Raw genomic sequence first — 19,377 nt, 5'->3', positions numbered from 1 at the left:
TATGCAGACTTTAAATTATAATGAATTGTTTCCTTGTGTGCTTTACATGTTTTAATGCGTGCTCACAGATTTTTGTTAGATAACTAATTCAGGTACCACAAGTGGTTTTCCTAAGTTTACTGTCTTACTAGTTTAAGGCCTTAAATCTATCACTAATAATCTTAACCTAGTATTTTAATCTTCTTGACTCAGATCTTCATTTTTAAAACTTTATTTATTTATTTAGACTGCATCAGGTCTTGGTTGCAGCATGCAGGTTTGGTTGCTCAACAGCATGTGGGATTTTAGTTCCCCAGCCAGGGATCAAACCCACGTCCCCTGCATTGGAAGGCCAATTCTTAGCCACTGGACCACTGGGAAGTCCCAGATCTTCATTTTTATCACCCTCTTCTATATCCACAAACTAGATCTTGCCAAATGCCATCTAGAATGGTTCTACCTGTCTGGAATATTAAACCTCTATATCCTACCTTTTGACAGCTTTTAATTTTGCTAACTTTTGTGTCATTTCTCTGCACAAATTACAAGCCTCATCAGTATCTCTAGTCCAATGACCCACTCTTTTTTCCCCCTCAATTTGTCTTCTCTCTAGCATCACTATGATTTTCTGTATGTTGAATACCCATATCTTTTGGAAACTCCTTTTCTTTCCTTCTACATGGTATTGGTAGGGCTGCTGATCACATGTTTCATGTGCTCTAGCCATCCTTATCATAGATGCGTGCCCCTGACCCAGGCTGTCTGGGCAATCCTTGTTAGGGATTGATATGTACACAATGAGAGCAATGATCAGGGTCAGCCTGTGAGGTCATGAGATGTAAAGAATAAATAAAAGTCGAGCTTCTGGAGGTTGTCCTGCCATGCGTACTTGGAGAGATTTGGGAGAGAATGAAGTCAAACAGGAGCAAACAGAGCTGAGTGATGAGAACAAAATCCTTCCTTCTCATTTACCAGCATTCACTCCCATTTAACATCTAAATCTTCTTTCTCTACTGAACTAAGCTTCTCAAAATAGTAATTTCCAATTTAAGTCTCTACTTCCATATCTTCCAGCCATTTTCTCAATTCATTGTTTACCAGCTTCAACAAACCATGCCAGTGAGGCTGTCTTTGCTAAGGTTCCTTATAACTTCCTACTTATCAAACTCATATATTATATAAGTTTACTGCAGAATTTACATATATCCTATTTCTTAAAATAATTCCCTTTCCTTGAATTTTTGCAACACTAGGATTTTCTGGTTTTTCTAAACTCTCTTTTGATTCCTTTTTCTTCTTCAGGTGGGAGTCTCTTCCTTAACCACATTACCTAGGGCTCTGTGTAGGTAATCATCTTTTTTTTTTCATGTCTTTCCTTTTCATACATATATACACACTCCTTGGGTGACCTTACCAATATTATAACTTCAGCTGTCACCCAGATTCAAATTGTTCCGAAATCTATATTTCCAGCTTCAACCATTCTCTTTTGTTCAGACCAAAGAAAATGACAATTGAGCAAAGACCAGAAGGAGATGAGGGAGTGAACCTTACATCTGGAAGACTATCATTCTAGAGTGTGGAAATAGCAGGTATAAAGGCCCTGAGATGGGAGTGTACTTGGCATGTTCAAAGAATGACTGAGAGTGAGGGGGAAATTAATGGAAAATGAGGTCAGAGAAGTAATGGATGGGAGAAGGTCATGTCATGTAAGGTCTTATTATAGATCATTTTAATGACCCAAACTTCTGCTCAGAGTGAGATGAAAAGTCAGTGGAGAGATTTTAGCAGAGGAGTGATGTGTTCTGTCTGATGTTTTCAAAAGGATCATTCTGTGATGAGAATAGACTGAAAGAGCAAGATATGAAGCTGGGTTATTATAGGCTACTGCAGTAACTTAGATGACACATGTTGGTGATCTGGACCAGGGTAATAGCAGTGAAGGAGCTGATTATGGATCTATTTTAAAGGGAGAACCAATAGCATATGATGACAGACTGGATGTGGAGTCTGAGATCATAGGAGTATTCAAAGATTATTGTCTCAAGTAACTGGAAGGATGGGGTCACAACTTACTGAAGTGGGGAACTTTGTAGGAAAAGAAGGTTGTGGGAACCAGTTATATATGAGATACCTATGAGACATTCAAGTGTAGAAGTCTTGAGGCATCTGGATAAAGGATGGAGTTTAGTGCTTAAATGGATTAGAGATATTAATTTGGCAATTATCTTCCATAAATAACATTTAAACTTATGACAGTAGATGAGATCATCACTGGAATGAGAATAAATAGAAAAGGTAAATATTCTAAGAACTGAGCTTTGGAGTAATCTACTGTTAAAAGGCAAGGAAGACAAGAAAACTAGCAAAAGAAACAAAGGAGTAGCCAGAAAATGGAGACAAAATCAAGAGAGTTTGATACCCTGGAAGATGATTGAAGAAATGTTTCAAGAAGAAAGGAGGGACTGATCATCAAATGTGGCTAATAGGTCAATTACATTGAGAACAGAGTATTTCAATGGGTTAATAAAAAGAGAGATTTCACTGAAAAAAAGAAGCAGTAGCTGGAGAGGGAAGTAGGATCAAGAGAGTTTTCTTTTGTTTGTGTTTGTAATCTGTTAGGGAAGATCTGGTAGGAAGGGAATTTGTCAGAGCAGAAAGAGAATTGGGAGAATTGCTGGAGCAATGTCCTTGAGTAGGTGAGAGGAGATGGGTTCTGGTGCATAAGGAAAAGAACAATCCTTTTCCCGACACAGTGAAATTTGTCTATAGTAACAGGAGAGAAGACAGAGTAGGGTACAGACATAGGTAAGTAGATACTTACAATGGTAGCAAATGGAAATACTCTTCTGCTTTCTATTTTTCTCAGTAAGGGAAATGAGAGTGAGAGGATGAGTGAAGAAGAATTGAAAAAGTGGCGCCCCTTATTTCTTCCCTGCCTTTATCTTCTAGTTGTTTAGGAGAATGAGAGAACACACTGGGGAAATAAAATACAATTGCCTGGCAGCATGGGCCTCCCTGGTAGCTCAGCTGGTAAAGAATCTGCTTGCAATGCAGGAAACCCTGGTTCAATTCCTGGGTCGGGAGGATCCCCTGGAGAAGGGATAGGCTACCCACTCTAGTATCCTTTGCCTGTAGAATCCCCAGGGACAGAGGAGCCTGGTGGGCTACATTCCATGGAGTCGCAAAGAGTCAGACATGACTGAGTTGAATGCACATGTTGAAGTCAGGGATCATACATGTAAGAGAGACTAGTCATGGCATAGTTGTATGCCTTTCTCCATCTACCTTTAGATGTGCAAATTCAAGCACCAAAGAGCCCAATAACTGGATTTAATCAGTATTGATTTTTTGATTTTTTTTTGTTAGACAAGTACAACCCCAAATGGAACAAGGCAGTTGAGGGTGTAAGGGAGGGAGTGGGATGATAACCAAACAGAATTTAAACTAGGTAAGGGGAAAAGTGATAACATAAGAGAGATGATGGATCATGAATAGTGGTTAGGTTAATGGACCATAGATCAGAGGATGGAGCTTAAAGGATTATTGGTATTGGGGAAAAATAGTGAGTGAAATGGAAAAGAGAAAGGTGGTGGTTAGAGAGAGTGGAGTGCTTGGAATTAAATTATAGAAGAACTGTAACTTTTGGTACTAGTGCATAGCTATAGGAAGTAACCAGTCAGTGAAACCTAGGGGGACAAGTCTATGATGGTACAAGAATCAGAAGAGAAACCAAGTCAAGGAGTGGTAAGGAGGAGCTAGAAAGAGGAATATACTAGGATGTTCAAGAGGAGAGGAGGAGAGGAGGTCAAGAATCTGAAAAACTAGGTTAATGCATGGATAGAATTATGACAGTAGTAGTGTTGAAGGATATGAGCTAGCTAGAAGCTAAACTTTTCAGGAAATGGGGGGCAGTGACTTGAGGATAGCAGATGACTGTAACAAAGCAGTGGTGTTATAGTCTTAAAACACAAGGTTAGAAGCTAAAATTGCTCATCTTGTGGTCATGCATGACATCCTACTTACAAAAAAATTTTGTCTTAAGTTTTCTGCAGAATTTTTCATACTTCCACTTTCTTCAACTTCTCTTTTCTTTAAACTGTATGACCTTGAGATCACTTAGTTCTCCTACCTGTCAATTCTACTTTTTGTCATCTCTTAGATTCTCCTTCTCAGTGGTGTTATTCCTGGCTCCCTATATGTTCTTTTCTCTCCTCACTATATGCACACTCCGAGTGATCTCACCAATCTTATGGCTTTAGCTGTAACACAAATGCATGTGGCTCTTAAATCTGTAGCTCCAGCCACAGCTATGCTCCTTTGCTTTAGACCTGTATTTCTGATTGCCCACTGAATAGCATTAGGATGGGTTTTCCAGGTGATGCAGTGGTAAAGAATCTACCTGCTAATGCCGGAAACAAAGAGACACAAGTTCGATCACTGGGTCAGGAAGATAACTGGGAGTAATAAATGGCAACCCACTCTAGTATTCTTACCTGAAAAATTCCATGGACAGAAGAGCCTGGTGGGATACAGTTCATGGGATCACAAAGAATTGGACATGACTGAGAGACTGAGCATACACACATGCTTCAGATACCTTAAATTCATTCAAGACTGAATTAATTATCTTCTTCTTTAAACTTTTCTTCATCTTTGAATCTCAGTCACTAAGATGACTCACCATAATTCAATTCCTCTTTCTCATGTCCCAAATATAGTCAAGTTATGAATTTCTGTGAATTTCATTTCTCTACTGAATTCTATTTCTGAATTGTCAACACTGATTAAATCCAACTTTTTGACTTCTTCAAGGTCATATCTGTATATCAAAAATTTGGTGAAGAAAAAGGCATTACCCTAATCTCATGGAAATATAGAAAATATAGTTATCAAATGTTCTATTTTCTATAGCACAGGAATGCACTTGTAAGGAAGATGGAAAGGATGTTGAATGTCTACTCATCACCCTGACATATCAGGTATGGGGTATGGGGCTTCTCAAAGAGGAAGAGAATTTTTCTATTTTTTTTGTGTGTGTTTATATACATCAGATAAGAAGTTTTCATTGCATTTTGATACTTGTAAATTAAAAAACAAAAATGAAAAAGTTACTACTTCAAGAAGCCTTGCTTGATCACCCTATCTAGGTAGGCTTTTCCCTATTATTCTCTAATTGTTCCTTCATTGATTTATCAAATACATAGAGTACCTATTTTGCATCAGTTACTATTCAGTGGTAGGAATACAGTGAAGAAAAGGGACAAAATCCATATTTTCATTGATCGTGAGAATGGTGGGGGGAGTCAAACAAGAAACCTGTATGGAAAAGAAAAGTAAATCTGTATGGAAATACACAGTGTATTTTTGAATAGTGATAGTGTCATGAGAAAATAAAGGATAATAGAACAGAATAAATGGTGGGGAGGCTGGGAGCAATTTTAGGTAGGAAAATCAAGGAAAGCCTGATTTTTGAGAAGATGAGGTTTTAGTGTAGATATGAATGATGAGAAGAAGGTAGCTAGACAAGGACCTCGGGAGAGAGATCTCCACAAAGAGAGAGCAGCAATTGTAAAGACCCTGAGGTGTAGGAGGTTGGCATGTTCAAAGATGCTGTCAATATCTCTGAAGGCCTCCTTCAATCACTTATCACAGTGATAAGTGATTATCACATTTATCACTTATCACAATACACTTATCACATGTAATAACATGTTTATTTTTGTTTACCTATTTGGATCTATATATATTTATTATCTTTTATTTGTTTATTGTCTTTTATTCCCATGATTCCTGAGGACCAAGGCTGTGTTTATCTTGTTAAAGATCCATACTTAGCACCTGGCACAGAGTGAGTAGTTCAATGTTTATTGAATAAATAAATAGTAACAGCTATTCAGTAAAAAATTTTATTTGTAGTATTAGTTATTGAAATGGTACTTTTTGTTTTCTAATTATAGAATTATAATTTTTACTATGCTTTTTCAAACTACATATCCTGTCCACTATAGTAAATAGGCTCTTTTCCTGTGCCTTTCCTCCCTTGAAAATATCTGTTCTAAGAAGTTTAATGTTAAAGTTTCTTTTCCCTTTGTTTTCAATTGTTGTGAATTCACCCTGTGATTTGGATTGTTATCAGACCCCAAGAAGGGCTTTAATAGAGACGCTCTCCTTTCCTTGGGTCACTATAAGCATTAATTATAGTTAGCCTATAGAAATGAATAAAGGGAGAAAGAAAAGTAGAATTTAAGGTGATTATGGGACATTCAAGAGATATCCAATCAACAGAGTCTAGGGAGACAAGTCTGTTTATGGAACAGGAATTGTAAGAGAAGCCAAGTTAAGGAGAGGTAAGCAAGAGCCAGAAGGATGGAAAAGAAAACTAGGATGGTGCAACGTAATGAGAGCTGAAAGGGGAAAACTTAAGGGTGAGGAGGATTCTGTAAGGTCAAATGCTGCAGCGAGCACCAGAATACAGAGTAAAGACCTCTGTGTCTAGACATTGGCACCTTTTATGATCGCAGCTTCAGAAGAGTGGTAAGGCTAGATGTGAGGAAATGAAAGCTTTGGACATATGCCATTCATTCTGGAGCTCTGATAGTAAAAGAGCAGTGATTTTGTTCCTCTCCTTCTTTCACACAGGAAATATCTATAGCCCATCTCCGGGAAGAGGAAAGTCAGGGGTCATACTCACTTCCTCTCTAGTTGAAAAGTCACATCTCAATCCATTGTCGTCACCTTGAAATTCAGGATGAAATGTCTGTCTAGTGACTCTGGAACAGGGTTCCCTTCTCTCTGTCCCACATCCATCTGCAGCAGTCTTCTCATACACTGGACCCCGAGGGAGAGGTTGGGCTGTTCTTTACTAAAAACTTCAGGTAAATATTCTAAAGCCACACAGGGTCCAAGCATTGTTTTGAGGGTGAATTGGGGAGTGGGTAAGGAAGATCAAGCATTGTTATTTTGGGTGTGGCTAATTTGCCCCTTTTTACCAACATGATATGGGGCAAAGCTTCATGGTTTAGTCCAGGAGTTGAAAAACATTTACCAGGCAGATATAATAAATGAAAGAAATAGGCAGGTCAGGCCAGGGATGAAGTGTAGAGTGCAAGTCCCATTTAGAATAGGATTAATGTTACTCCCCAGTGCTACTCAGCACCAGATAATTGTTTCTCTGTAGAAATGTGGTTCCACTGTGGTCAGATATCTGGAAAACAAAAACAAAAACAAACACAAACCAGGATCTTTAAGTGAATTGTTCCAATTTCTCATGTTACTATTCTGTTTTTGCATTTCCTTATAAATTTTATTTTCATGTTATTAATTTTTTAAAAAGCACTGTGGGGGCCAAATACCTGTAGATAGAATCCTGGTCTCCAGCTTCCAGTTTGTGATTGTTTTTTTTATTTGTTGCTGCACAGTTTGCAGGATCTTAGCTCCCCAACCAGGGATTGAACCTGGGCCCTTGGCAATGATAGCAAAACTCCTAACCACTGAAGTGCCAGGGAATTCTTAGTTTGTGATTTCTGGTTTAGAATGTAAGAAAGTATGCCAAGGAATAGTTTAGTCCTTTCTTAATTCATACTGGTCACTCCCCACCTCTACAATACTTCATGGCGTCCTGGGCCACTTTTTCTAAAGCACTCATTGATTGATTCCGGGTTATTTTCTCCTCCATCTTTATCTGTTGGCCCTGAGGGAAGTAGAAGGATGGGCAATACCCAAAAGATAGGAATGAGGAAAAGACTGTGTAGCTTTTCCAACTCTTTTAGTTTCTCAAATTCACAAGAAGGCTATTAGGTTTCTCTTACAGTACCTGAGATACCATGTGAGGTTCTGGAGAATTTTCTACCTTCTTGGAATTTCAATTCCAGTGGAGATATATGTCTAGATATATGGATATATCAATCATAAAATTACATAAAATCTTATAAAATTATAAGCTTTATAAATAATTGGGGAAATACAGGAAGCTATGAGATTATATAACAGACAGCTGACTTAACTGGGTATGAGGATGAATATGTCAAAGAAGACTTCTCCGGAGAAATTATGTAGAAGCTAGATCTGGAAGACTAAATAAGAATTAGCTAACCTGCTGTGTGTGTTTGTGTGTATGTGTGTAGAAGGTATTTCAGAGGGAACTCTTTATGTTAAGCCACAGAAGCAAGAGAGTTTGGAGAATTCTAGGAGCTGAATGAAGACCAGTGTGATTGGGATGCTGTGAAAGAAGGGGTGACAAGGTAGTAGGGGTCTTGGAGGCCATGCCAAAGGTTTGGAATTGCCAGTTGGTGTGACTGGGGTCTGCTTAAAAGGGAAAAGGACTTTTCTTCCTTTTTATTACCTTTCCAGAACAGTCAGTCACAATTGTCTTACCTCAGTCAAAGCAGTTTAATGGTGATGCATTTCCCTCCATTTTATTAAGGAAGAAGCTTACTTTCTGGACAAAGAAAAAAAATTTTGGTAGAAATTTTGTAGGCATTGCATGTTTTCTTCCCTGATTACAAAATTTATCTTTTGGGAATGGAGCATGCAGATCTTCATGGGTTTGCCTACAGAATAGTAGATTAGTTACAGTTGGTTAATTCCTTTTGTCTCCCGCAAGAAAGAAAACGGTAATTAATTACATGGTGAGTGTTGGGTGGTCTTCAGGCCTAGAGAGAGCTCTGACTGAGAATGTCCCATAGCAGTGGTGCCATTTACTCTTATGAGAAACAGTAGCATAAGGAAAGGCTTGGAGAGGGAAATCCAGAGATTTTAAATCTAGAGATTTTTTTACCCCTCCTTTTTGACATCCTAAGTTTGATATGTGAATTAGGGGTAGAGTTGAGATTCCAAAGAGACAGTCTGTGAGGTAAGGTCAGAGGTTAGGGTTAAGATATAAATTTGGGAACCATTAGCTTATAAATGGTATTAAGGCAATGAGAATGACTGACATCATATAAGAAGAACATGTAGGTGGAGAAGTAAAAGGGTCCCATGTCTGAGCCTTAGCTCCAGTCCTTACTGGTCCTGCATAGGTGAAGGGGGTTCAGAAAGAGACTGAGAAGCAGCTAATAAGAAAGGAGGAAGGCTAGGGGAATCTGGTGTTATAGATTCCAAAGGAAAAGAGTGTGTCATTGGTAATACATGTGGAGGAAGTTTAAAAGGTTCAAGGAAATATAAGAATCAAGAAGTCTATCTTTTATTTCCTGGTCTATACTGAAACGTAAGCTGTTTTTCTTATAAGCTCTTTTCTTATTTGCCTCTTAGGTATTCATAGACACATTCCTAGTTCTTGTTTTAGTAGTGATTCCCCAGTGCTATCCAGACTTAAGGTGCATTCTGGTAGATTTCCTACTCTTGATGATTTAGCAGTCCCTTCCATGCCATGATTTCTAATTGTTTTTGCTGTTTTTGGGGCATCCTAGATGTTGAAGATGTTTCTCTACCTGCCCTGACTTCCACATTATTCTGATTTTTTCTCCTTTGAAAGACCTTGGAAATCTTTTTTTTTTTCTTGATCTCCTTGAGAAAAAGGCACTCTCTACCCAAAGAAATTTTCCCCAAACTTTAGGCCATCTTGCATGGGCATAGACATAACTCTTCTTTATTCTTTGATTCCTCCATGACTCTATTACTGAATGAAGCCCTTCCTTCTTCCTGTACAAATTTCTCAATCCTGTTCTGCTGACTGATAATATAATTAGTAGCCAATGTGTGTTTTAGTCATTCAGTCATGTTGGACTCTTTGTGACCCCATGGACTAGAGCCTGCCAGCTTCCTCTTTCCATGGAATTCTCCAGGCACGAATACTGGAGTTGGTTGCCATTTCCTTCTCCAGGGGATTATTCTGACCCAGGGATTGAACCTGGGTCTTCCGGATTGCAGACAGATTCTTAACCATCTGAGTCACCAGGAAAGCCCTAATTAATAGTCAGTATTTGAGATTAATTTAACTTTGGTGAATTTTGTTTTGCTCATTTACTGTTCCCATTATTATTTCAGTTCTTCCTTATTCAACTCTCCCACTCCTTCCCATTAAATCTTGAGGTCTTGAGAGCTGATCTCCCTTACATAGTCTCCAGCACATGGGCTCTCTCCAACAGTCCTGGGCTGTTTAAATAAATTTTTAAATTTCAGAAGAATCTGATTGGCTTCAAATCCACCAAACAGGGTTTCCCTGGTGGCTCAGTGGTAAAGAATATACCTGCCAATACAGGGGACAGGGGTTTGATCCCTGGTCCAGGAAGATCTCACATTCATTGGACAACTCAGCCTGTGAGCTGCAACTACTGAGCCCATGCACCACAACTACTGAATGTGCACCTTGAGCCCATGATCTGCAACCAGAGAAACCACTGCAATAAGAAGCCCCCACTAACAACAACTGGAGGTGTAATTAATTGCTACATGCATTTTAAAGCTCTATTTGAATTTTAACTATCTGTAGGTAAAAACTTAATCAAAAGCAAAAAAAAATGTCATAGAGCTACATGTTTTGACATTTAAATTTTGTTTAAGAAATACTCTTAAGCAAAAAAAAAAAGAAAAGAAAAGGAAAAAAAAGCAAGTTCTAAAAAAATTCCATTCTGGGAAAAAAGCTCTTTTAATATGGAATCACAGAACTTCCTTGGTGGTCCAGTGGCTAAGATGCCATGCTCCCAATACAAGGGGTCTGGGTTTGATTCCTGGTTGGGGAACTGTATCCCTCATGTCACAATGAAGAGTTTGCATCTCACAACTAAGAATTCACATGCTGCAACTATAAAAAAGATCTGGCATGCCACAGCTAAGAGATCCTATATGCCACAACTAAAGATTCTGTGTGCTTTAACTAAAAGAATCCACATGTTCTGATGAAGGTTGAAGATCCTCTGTGCCACCACTAAGACTCAGCGCAGCCAAATAAACAAAAAAATTAAAAATATGGAATCATTAATAGTGGTTATCTTAGAGATTGTAGGCAATTTTTGCTTGTGAAATGTTTGAGTTATTTACAATGTGCATATATTTGTTATTTTATGATCAGAGAAAGATACACTTTAAAAAGATATATTAGAATGACTTCAATTAGATGGTAGAATAAGAGATTCTAGTCCATGTCCTACGACAGAAACACCAATTTAACAACCTTTCATGGACAAAGATACCTTTATGAGTACTCCAGAGTCCAGCTGAGTGGTTCTAGCACCCCAGTGGAACATAAACCCCGAGAATGAGAAAGGTGGCAGAAGCTTATTTAAAGAAATAATAGCTGAAAACTTCCCAAATCTGGGGAAAAATGGATATCCAGATTCATGAAGGTTAAAGCAATAGAAATAGGTTGAGTCCCAAAATGTCTACACTAAGACACATTGTAATTAAATGGCCAAAAGTCAAAAATAGAATTTTGAAAGCCTCAAAAGAAAAATGACTTGTCAAATACAAGTAAATTCCCACATAAAACTGTCAAAGGTTTCTCAGCAGAAGCCTTGCAGTCCAGGAGGGAGTGGAATAATATATTCAAAGTGCTGAAAGAAGACAACTGCCAACAAAAATATTTTATACCTGGCAAAACTATCTTTTAGAAATGAAATAGAAAGACTTTCTCAGACAAATAAAAACTGAGGGAGACCTGCCTTACAAGAAATGCTAAGGGAAATTCTTCATATTGAAATGAAAGGGTGCTAAACAGCAACACCAAAGCAAATGAAAGTACAGATCTTGTTGATAAAGGTAAGCACAGGCAATCCCTAATGGTTCAACTTACAATTTTTTGATTTTACAATCGTGTGAAAGTGTTATGCATTCAGTAGAATCCATACTTTGAATTTTGATCTTTTCCCAACTATGAATGTGTGATATGATACTCTCTTGTGATGCTGGGAAGGGCAGTGAGTCACAGCTCCCAGTCAGCCACATGATCATGAAGGCAAATAACTGATACATTTATAACCATTCCATACCCATATATCCATTTAGTTATTTCAGTACAGTATTTAATAACTTACATGAGAATTCATCAATACTTTATTATAAAATAGGCTTTGTGTTAGATGATTTTGCCCATCTGTAGGTTAACGTGAATATCCTGAGCAGTTTAAGGTAAGGCTGAGTGACTTCACTTTCACTTTTCACTTTCATGCATTGGAGAAGGAAATGGCAACCCACTCCAGTGTTCTTGCCTGGAGAATCCCAGGGATGAGGGAGCCTGGTGGGCTGCCATCTATGGGGTTGCACAGAGTCGGACATGACTGAAGCGACTTAGCAGCAGTAGCAGCAGCAGATTTATTAAATGCCTTTTGGTTTATGACATTTTCAACTTCAACTGGGCTTTTGGGGAAACAATCCCATTGTAACTCAAGGAAGAATAATGTAGTATTGTAATAGTGCCACATAAGTCATTTTAAACTCTAGTATATTTGAGATTTTTTGTATTTCCATACAAATTGTGAAATTATTTGTTCTAGCTCCATGAAAAATACCATTGGCAGCTTGATAGGGATTGCATTGAATCTATAAATTGCTTTGGGTAGTATACTCATTTTCACTATATTGATTCTTCCAATCCATGAACATGGTATATTTCTTCATCTATTAGTGTCCTCTTTGATTTCTTTCACCAGTGTTTTATAGTTTTCTATATATAGGTCTTTTGTTTCTTTAGGTAGATATATTCCTAAGTATTTTATTCTTTTCGTTGCAATGGTGAATGGAATTGTTTCCTTAATTTCTTTTTCTGTTTTCTCATTATTAGTGTATAGGAATGCAAGGGATTTCTGTGTGTTGATTTTATATCCTGCAACTTTACTATATTCATTGATTAGTTCTAGCAATTTTCTGGTGGAGTCTTTAGGGTTTTCTATGTAAAGGATCATGTCATCTGCAAACAGTGAGAGTTTTACTTCTTCTTTTCCAATTTGGATTCCTTTTATCTCTTTTTCTGCTCTGATTGCTGTGGCCAAAACTTCTAAAACTATGTTGAATAGTAATGGTGAAAGTGGGCAGCCTTGTCTTGTTCCTGACTTTAGAGGAAATGCTTTCAATTTTTCACCATTGAGGATAATGTTTGCTGTGGGTTTGTCATATATAGCTTTTATTATGTTGAGGTATGTTCCTTCTATTCCTGCTTTCTGGAGAGTTTTTATCATAAATGGATGTTGAATTTTGTCAAAGGCTTTCTCTGCATCTATTGAGATAATCATATGGTTTTTATTTTTCAATTTGTTGATGTGGCGTATTACATTGATTGATTTGTGGATATTGAAGAATCCTTGCATCCCTGGGATAAAGCCCACTTGGTCATGGTGTATGATCTTTTTAATGTGTTGTTGGATTCTGATTGCTAGAATTTTGTTAAGGATTTTTGCATCTATGTTCATCAGTGATATTGGCCTGTAGTTTTCTTTTTTTGCGGGGTCTTTGTCAGGTTTTGGTATTAGGGTGATGGTGGCCTCATAGAATGAGTTTGGAAGTTTACCTTCCTCTGCAATTTTCTGGAAGAGTTTGAGTAGGATAGGTATTAGCTTTTCTTAAACAGGTGGTGCTGGGAAAACTGGTCAACCACTTGTAAAAGAATGAAACTAGAACACTTTCTAACACCATACACAAAAATAAACTCAAAATGGATTAAAGATCTAAACATAAGACCAGAAACTATAAAACTCCTAGAAGAGAACATAGGCAAAACACTCTCTGACATACATCACAGCAGGATCCTCTATGACCCACCTCCCAGAATATTGGAAATAAAAGCAAAAATAAACAAATGGGACCTAATTAAACTTAAAAGCTTCTGCACAACAAAGGAAATTATAAGCAAGGTGAAAAGACAGCCTTCAGGATGGGAGAAAATAATAGCAAATGAAGCAACTGACAAACAACTAATCTCAAAAATATACAAGCAACTCCTACAGCTCAATTCCAGAAAAATAAATGACCCAATCAAAAAATGGGCCAAAGAACTAAATAGACATTCCTCCAAAGAAGACATACAGATGGCTAACAAACACATGAAAAGATGCTCAACATCACTCATTATCAGAGAAATGCAAATCAAAACCACTATGAGGTACCATTTCATGCCAGTCAGAATGGCTGTGATCCAAAAGTCTACAAGCAATAAATGCTGGAGAGGGTGTGGAGAAAAGGGAACTCTCTTACACTGTTGGTGGGAATGCAAACTAGTACAGCCACTATGGAGAACAGTGTGAAGATTCCTTAAAAAACTGGAAATAGAACTGCCTTATGATCCAGCAATCCCACTGCTGGGCATACACACTGAGGAAACCAGAATTGAAAGAGAGACGTGTACCCCAATGTTCATCACAGCACTGTTTATAATAGCCAGGACATGGAAGCAACCTAGATGCCCATCAGCAGATGAATGGATAAGAAAGCAGTGGTACATATACACAATGGAGTATTACTCAGCCATTAAAAAGAATACATTTGAATCAGTTCTAATGAGGTGGATGAAACTGAAGCCTATTATACAGAGTGAAGTAAGCCAGAAAGAAAAACACCAATACTGTATACTAACGCATATATATGGAATTTAGAAAGATGGTAACAATAACCCTGTATACGAGACAGCAAAAGAGACATTGTTGTATAGAACAGTCTTTTGGACTCTGTGGGAGAGGGAGAGGGTGGGATGATTTGGGAGAATGACCTTGAAACATGTATAATATCATATATGAAACGAGTTGCCAGTCCAGGTTAGATGCACGATACTGGATGCTTGGGGCTGGTGCACTGGGACCACCTAGAGGGATGGTATGGGGAGGGAGGAGGGAAGAGGGTTCAGGATGGGGAACACATGTATACCTGTGGCGGATTCATTTTGATATATAGCAAAACCAATACAATACTGTAAAGTTAAAAAAATAAAATAAAATAAAAACTCTAGTAAAAGTTAAAAGATAAAGGTATTAACCGTAAATATAAAAATCTATTAATGGATACACAATTTTTAAAATATGCATTATGACATCAATAGCAAACTATGTAATTAGAAATTTTTGAATGCAACTCTTCTATGGAGAGTTTTGCATGCAACTAAATTTAAACTATTATTAGCTTAAAATACACTATTATGAGATGCTATATATAGGCCTCAGGGTAACCACAAAAAAACACCTAAAGCAGATACACAAAAGAAAAAGAGAAAGAAGTCAAATCATATAAACACAAAGAATTATCAAATCATAAAGAGGACTTCCCTGGTGGCTCAGACGGTAAAGCATCTATCTACAATGCATGAGACCTGGGTTAGATCTCTGGGTCGGGAAGATCCTCTGGAGAAGGAAATGGCAATCCCATCCAGTACTATTGCCTGGAAAATCCCATGGACAGAGGAGCCAGGTTACAGTCCATGGGGTCAAAAAGAGCCGGACACGACTAAGCGACTTCACTTTCACTTTCAAAGAGAGAAAAAGAAGAATAAAAAACAGCAAAATAAAAAAATATTAACAAATGACAGTAGTAAGTCCTTACGTATCAATAATTACTTATTAATTTAAATGTAAGTGGACTAAACTTTTCAATCAAAAGTCTTAAAGGTGCTTGAATGGATACAATAAAAAGATCAAACTATATTCATTCTACAAGAGACTCACTGGATAGCCATAAGCTGAAAATAAAGGGTTAGTAAAAGATATTCCATGCAAATGGTAACAGGTATATGAAAAGATGCTCAACATCACTAATCATCAGGAAAATGCAAATCAAAACCACAATGAGACATCACTTTATACCTATTAGGGTGACAATTATTTTAAAAAATCAAACAACAAGGACTATTGTACAGCACAGGAACTGGTATAGTTCAACATTCAATATCTTGTAATAACCTAAATGAAAAAGAATCTGAAAAAGAATATCTATGTATCTGTATCTGAATCAGTTTGCTGTATACCTGAAACTAACACAACATTGTAAATCAACCATACTTTGATGAAAAAAATCAAAAGATAAGTGTTGGTGAGGAGGATGTGGAGAAAAGGGAACTCTTGTACACTGCTGGTGGGAGTATAAATTGGTACAGCCACTGTGGAAAATCGTATAGAGTTTCCTCAAAATTGAAAAATAGAACTACAACATGATCCAGCCATTTCACTTCTGAGTATATATATACAAAGGACATGAAATTCATGGATGAACCTAATGGACACTATGCTAAGTGAAATAATCTAGATGTGGGAAAACAAAGTATACAACCCTATTGATATGAGTAATATAAAACAGTTAAACTTATAGAAGAAGACAGTAGAATGGTGGTTACCAAGGTATAGGAAGAGGGGAGTAGAGAAGGTGGAATAGGGAAGGTGTTGGTTAAAAGATACAAAGGCTCAGTTATGCAAGAGGAATGAGTCCCAGAGATCTACTGCATAGCATAGAGCCTATAGTTAAGAACATTGCATTTATACTTAAAAATGTAAGAGGGCAGATCTTATGTGCTCTTATCACACACAAAAAATTAAAAATTAAAAAGAGAGTGGAGGAAACTTTTGGATGTGATGATATATTACTATTTACAGTATTGATTGTGATTTTGGTTTCATCAATGTATACTTATCTTCAAATCATCAACCTATTTGCATTAAGTATGCACAGCTTTTTGTATGTCAGTTGTTCCTCAATAAAACATTTTTTTGAAAATTGGAGAATTCAACCCTGGGAAAAAGGAGGATTATTTCTCAAATGAGGTAAATGAATGGAATTAGAAAACTTGAGCAGAGACAGAATAGGAAATAATGTGGAAACGGTATACACAGACAGTATATCATTTTTCCTTTCTTATTGTGCTGAAGACCTGTAAGATTATATTAGTTCAGGTGAATGTAATTTAATAATAATAATAACAAACGTAAGAATACAACAATAATGATGGCTGACTCTTAATTGATTGAGCTCTTTTATTTGCTAACCACAATGCTAAGAGTTTCAGGTGATTGTTTTACTTAATTCTCACGAAACTCCATTACTTCATAAACAACCCCATTTTATTTATTTATTAAGAATATTTATTGAACACTTGCTATATTTTAGGGATATGGTGATAAAATTATCATGGTCCCTCTTCTTGAAGACCTTATGGTATAGTAGGAAAAACAGACATTAAACAAATGAAAATAAATATTTAATGACATAATAAATGACATAGAAGGTGTGATAGAATAATAGGGGGATATATTTCAGATAGAAGGGCCTGGGAAGGTCTCTCTTGGAATGTGACATAGGTAAGCTGACACCTAAAAATAAGGAGGAGCCAGGCAGGCAGAGGAAGGGCCTTGAGGCAGAAGTAAATAGGTCTATTAACATAGATCATGAGAAATGCTGGATTGGAAGAAACACAAGCTAGAATCAAGATTGCCAGGAGAAATATCAATAACCTCAGATAGGCAGATGACACCACCCTTATGGCAGAAAGTGAAGAGGAACTCAGAAGCCTCTTGATGAAAGTGAAAGTGGAGAGTGAAAAAGTTGGCTTAAAGCTCAACACTCAGAAAACGAAGATCATGGCATCCGGTCCCATCACTTCATGGGAAATAGATGGGGAAACAGCGGAAACAGTGTCAGACTTTATTTTGGGGGGCTCCAAAATCACTGCAGATGGTGACTGCAGCCATGAAATTAAAAGATGCTTACTCCTTGGAAGGAAAGTTATGACCAACCTAGATAGCATATTCAAAAGCACAGACAACAACAACCTCTGCCAGCAAAGGTCCGTCTAGTCAAGGCTATGGTTTTTCCAGTGGTCATGTATGGATGTGAGAGTTGGACTGTGAAGAAAGCTGAGCACTGAAGAATTGATGCTTTTGAACTGTGGTGTTAGAGAAGGCTCTTGAAAGTCCCTCGGACTGCAAGGAGATCCAACCAGTCCATTCTGAAGGAGATCAACCCTGGGATTTCTTTGGAGGGAATAATGCTGAAGCTGAAATTCCAGTACTTTGGCCACCGCATGCGAAGAGTTAACTCATTGGAAAAGACTCTGATGCTGGGAGGGATTGGGGGCAGGGGGAGGAGGAGATGACAGAGGATGAGATGGCTGGATGGCATCACTGACTTGATGGATGCGAGTCTGAGTGAACTCCGGGAGTTTGTGATGTACAGGGAGGCCTGGCATGCTGCAATTCATGGGGTTGCAAAGAGTTGGACATGACTGAGCGACTGAACTGAACTGAACTGAACATAGATCATTCTTTCCTCTAATAAGAGAGATAAAAGAAGGTCTAAAAGGCTAAATAGAGATAGTGGAGGAAGAATGATGCTAGTTGAGGGTGGGATGGGCCAGACTGTCTAAAGCCATGTATATTCAACTTTTATCCTGAGTGCATTAGGAAGTCTTGAAATATTTTAAGCAGCCAAGTGAAGGATCTGATTTATGTTAAAAACAATGCTTTGGCTAAGTCATGGAGAATGGATTGGAGGGAGCCAAGAGCAAATATTGGGGAGAATTGCTCTGAGTTTATTGTAGCATTCAGGTTGAGAGGATAATGGTTGTACATCGGATGGTGGTTGCAGATTTCGAGAAAAGTGGAGAGGTCCACTAATTGGAGGTAGAGTCCAAAGGGCCTGGTTATAGAGAAGCTGAGTTCAGTTCAGTTCAGTCGCTCAGTTGTCTTTGACTCTTTGTGACACACACCGTGGACTGAAGCCAGTGATAACTTAAGTCCTTCATTTGTATAATAGGGCTGATCCACTGCTAGCTTCCTTTTTCAGTGTAGGAGACCAAAGCTGGAAGAGGTTAGGTAGCATGTTCCAGGAGATACATCTAGTAAATGATGTATTATGATAAGACCATGGGGTCCGCTCCAGAGAAAATACACATAACCAGCACACTGTATTCCCTCCCAGTGAGTTACAGTCCTGCTGCTTTCTAAAAGGAGAGAACTGGTTGTCTTCTGAATTATAGCCTCTCTGCCAACCATGAGTCCATTTGCTTAGTTACCTTAGAGAAAGTCAATAACCAGACTCTTTTTTTTTTTTTTTAACTCTTTCCCCCGGTAACCGTAAGTTCATTCTTTAAGTCTGTGAATCTGTTTCTGCTTTGTAAATAAGTTCATTTGTATCATTTGTTAAAAAGAGCTGCATATCACTTAGTATAATAATCTCCGGGTCCACCCATGTTGCTGCAAATGGCATTATTTCATTCTTTTTGATGGCTGAGTAATATTCCATTGTATAAGTGTACCACATCTTCATTATCTATTCTTCTATTGGTGTACACTTAGGTTGCTTCCATGTCTTGGCTATTGTAAATCATGCTTCAATGAATGTTGGAGTGCATATATTCTTTTGAGCCACTTTTTTCTTCAGATGTATGCCCAATATTGGAATTGCTGAATCTCATGGTAGCTCTACTTTTAGTTTTTAAAGGAAACTCCTTACTGTTCTCCATTGTGGCTGTATGAATTTACATTCCCACCAACA

Source organism: Bos indicus, chromosome 3, assembly GCF_029378745.1.
Source record: "Bos indicus isolate NIAB-ARS_2022 breed Sahiwal x Tharparkar chromosome 3, NIAB-ARS_B.indTharparkar_mat_pri_1.0, whole genome shotgun sequence".
Lineage (NCBI taxonomy): Eukaryota > Metazoa > Chordata > Mammalia > Artiodactyla > Bovidae > Bos > Bos indicus.
The sequence above is the reverse complement of the archived record's forward strand: the minus strand, read 5'-3'. Positions refer to the sequence as shown.